At 40.2% G+C, this 3945-nt stretch overlaps 1 long non-coding RNA gene across 1 annotated transcript; it reads right to left on the bottom strand.

Moving 5' to 3' along the window:
- Window positions 1-923: 923 nt before the first annotated feature.
- On the bottom strand, window positions 924-2288 carry LOC138904126 (uncharacterized). Its single transcript, XR_011413360.1, has 2 exons — window positions 2085-2288; window positions 924-1410 (listed from the first exon to the last, which is right to left on the bottom strand). It is a non-coding gene; the product is annotated as an uncharacterized lncRNA (long non-coding RNA).
- Window positions 2289-3945: the final 1657 nt, after the last annotated feature.

Genomic DNA, 3945 nt, shown 5'->3' with positions numbered 1-3945 from the left:
CAACACCTACTGAAGAGGTCTACTCGTCTATCTGTCTGAACCTATATGCATGAAATGCAGCGTCCCCGATAAAAGGGACATCAATACAAAATAATGTATCGAGTATATAAGGCAACAGATTAACTGAAAGCTGAAACTGAACTGATAATATAATAACTGAAAGTAACTAGGAGTCAAAGATAATCTGAAGATATGCTTACTTGCTGATACTGACTCAATTCTCTCAATATAGTAAGTGAAATATTTGTCCGTCCCTGTAAGGCTCGGTATATATATAACTGATCTGCCTTAGTAGGCTCGCTCATAGGCGCTCGGCCATACTAGGCTCTGTATCTCGGCCAACTGGGCTCGGTCATAGGTGCTCGACCACAGTAGGCCCAGTTAATAACTCACCATATGATCAGAGGTTGCCCAATAGGGGCCTGCCCATTGATTATAGCTCGATGGTAATGAAAATACTATAATACTGTATATATAGGCTTTATGTTCTCTTGACTGGAAGAAGACAATACTCAATTAAATATGAAGTCCCGATAAGTAGAATACTGTAATTTATGAGACTAGAATAGTGTATATAAATTCGGGAGTATGAACTTCTCTTTATGCATCGTTATCAAACACATGTTATTATGAGATCATGCCAAAATGAAGGAAGGGCTTAGCCTTAATATACCTGAGCCGATTTTCTTGACATTGCTAAAGTATGGGGAAATCCATATGATATTCTTGAGAAAGATTGCACCGTACTTCCTTAGAATCGCAAAATGTCACGTTACAGCTCCGACCATTGTAAATCACGTATGAAATTTCTCTGAAATGTGATACTGTCTCTTCTAATCTTAAGGGGGGGGGGTGTAAGCAAATATTAGCTTGCATTGCTAAAGTGAATATATTTTTGCAATTCACGTTCAGAAGGCTAAAGAAAATCTTAACCTTGTTATGTACTATAATAATGTGACACCTTACTACACTTTATATGAGTCACTTAGTGTCACGACCCAAACTGATGGGCCGCGATGGGCACCTGATACCTTACTCAACCGAGTACCAACATAACGTATCTTTTTGTATCATACTATCATAGATAACTGAGCCGGAGAGGCTGCCGTGAGATAAGTAGAATACCACATGAAATATCAACTTATGCATAAGATTTACGGTCCTATAAGACAAAAATAACCACTCGTACACTAAACATAGGCCGACAAGCCCATACAATCTTTTACGTACATGACATCTGTCTACAAGCCTCTAAGAATATATAATTGTCATAAAGGTCAGGACAGTGCCCCGCCATACCAAACAATACACGTCTAAATCACACTGACCAAACAAGCAACTCCGAGGCAAATGGAGCGCACCAACATCTTCCGCTGAGCTGATAGCCTACTTGTAGGACTCTCGACCTATCTATCAGGACATGTGGGCATGAAACGCAGCATCCCCAGGCAAAGGGATGAATGTACCAAGTATGTAAGGAATGAAAATTAGTAAAGAATAGACATGAGAAAACATGGAGTAAAAGACTCGACATGTATGTCTGAATAGCTCTGTGAAAGATTTAAAACTTGTAATGTCATGCATATGCGTATAAATTTCATACCATGCATGGGTATATGCATTCATAACATCATCAAGCCTCTGAGGGCATCCCATTATATCATCTCGGCCACTGTGGGAAAATATCAACGTATACCAGTTGTTCAGGTGGTGGTGCGTATATAACACCGTAACCTTTTGCCATATTCCATATCCATATATATGCGTATATAATGCCATCTGGTTATGGGTCAATGTTAATGTATAAATGAATGCAATGCATATGAAATACGTCAATAAAATCTCTCGAAATGTCATAGGACCATTACGCCTTTGATTAATATCATGAAATAAACTTTATCAACTTACATATTTTCTGAGAACCATGAACAAATGATAGAATAATATTACACATGGGGAATCAAGAACATAAGCATCTCTAGTATTTTTATGAATAGAGTCATTTATGGAAATTGTGCATTTGCTTGTTTCGTTTGTGTCGTTTAGATCATGCCAAAAGGAAAGAGGGGATAGCCTTAACATACCTGAACCGATTCTCTTTTGCAAAAACATGTAACAGTGGATCAAAGTAGGGAAAATTCCGTATGATATTCTTGAGAAAGTGTGTACCGGGCTTTCTTTGAATTAGCATTTCACGTTTGACCTTGTAGCATTTCGGAGAATTTCACGTTGGACTTTGTAGCTTCATCCCTTCAGAATTTCATGTTGCACCTTGTAGCATTTCAGTTTGGACATTGTCATTTCTCTTTAATAATGTAGGAAGATGGTTCCTTTTATCAAAGAGAGTGGGCCCCACTTTGTATGGTGACTAAGCTAACTAACCTCACTAATTTGCCACCTTAAAGTGTGACTTAAGAGTCACTTATTACCTACTCCCTTGGCTGCCACGTCAAGGCATTTTAAGCTTACCCATAATTTAAATTAATTATCCACTAATCTCTTGATTAACTTGTTAATCTCCCACTAACAAATAATTACCCAATTATTCACATAATCAAGAATTATCTCAAGTTACTCAAACTATTACTCACTTTTAATACACTTTATACATCTTGCTATCATGGTCATGTGGTACCTTGTATGGCATTAGTCCATAAATACGGGGTATTATAGCTCGGACCGTATTTTATCCCAAAATGTCAAACTTCGACGAAACTCGTTTTCTTTGATTTGCTTACCCTTTCACCTTCACGAAATTACTTATCACTTGTTTGAAATATAATAATACTTATCATTCCAAAATAATCTAATTCACGAACATACGTCGATTAACTTACGACGAAACCGTAACGTACAAAAATGCGGGATGTAACATATTATTTTCGAGCTTACACCAATTTATTTATGGCGTACTTTCACGTACAAAAAACATATGGGGTGTAACATTATTCCCCCCTTTGGAACATTCGTCCTCGAATGTTGACTGATGCACTTATCATTCTCATAACCCATAGCTCTTGTGAATACCGTAGTACTCCTCTTGCCATCTAGGCAACTGTTATGTGAATGAATCCTAAAGGCCAGGGCATTCCCCCCTTTAGGCCTCTTTCTAACACCACGACTCGTGGTCGGAATCCTTCCAATCTTGTAACTGTTGCCACCTTTTATCATCCAGCCTGTACGACTCTGACTTTATATGTGCGCCTATGCGACTCCTCTCTGCTTCTTCCTCCAACTTTTAGCCAATCTCTAGACCTCACTTTGTAAACATATACAGAACTTAACGAGCTAATACAGAGGAGCCACCGGTAGCTTCAGTTGGGAGGTAGGCACTTGTGGCGCTTGTTGCTACCCCTGCACTTCAAGAGACGCTCGCCCAATTCTTGAGCATATTTGGTAATCTAGCTCAGGCGGGGTTGATTCCACTTGCAACGGCAACATCTCAGGCTAGGGTAGGAGCGCAAACTCCAGCGGCCCGTACCCCAGAGCAGTGATTCCATGTTGAGCAGGTCCCATAGGTTATACAAGTGCAGCTGGTTGTCCCAGTTCAGGCCGAGGTTAGGGCATCAACTTCTAAGGAGGAGTAGCTCAGGCTCGAGTGGTACAAAAATACCATCCTCCTTCTTTCAGTGGCCTAGCTACAGAGGACGCACAAGGCTTTCTGGAAAAGTGCCACTGTATTCTCCATAACATGGGTATAGTGAAGACGAGCGGGGGTTCTTTCACTTCTTTCTAGCTATCGGGACTAGCATACTAGTCTTGGCGGGCTTGGGAGGAGGCTAGCCCAACCGAGGCAGCTTCACTCACATGGGCTCAATTCTTAGAGATGTTATTAAGATTTTGTTCCCCGAAGCCTTTGGGATACATGGCTTGAGCAGTTTGAGCAGTTGTGCCAGGGTTCTATGATCGTATCAGAGTATGTTCTGAAGTTTAGTGAGTTGTCCA

The sequence above is a fragment of the Nicotiana tomentosiformis genome, unplaced genomic scaffold (assembly GCF_000390325.3).
Source record: "Nicotiana tomentosiformis unplaced genomic scaffold, ASM39032v3 Un00539, whole genome shotgun sequence".
In the NCBI taxonomy this organism is placed as follows: Eukaryota; Viridiplantae; Streptophyta; class Magnoliopsida; order Solanales; family Solanaceae; genus Nicotiana; species Nicotiana tomentosiformis.
Note: the sequence above shows the minus strand (reverse complement) of the source record. Positions and strands in the feature narration are given on the sequence as shown.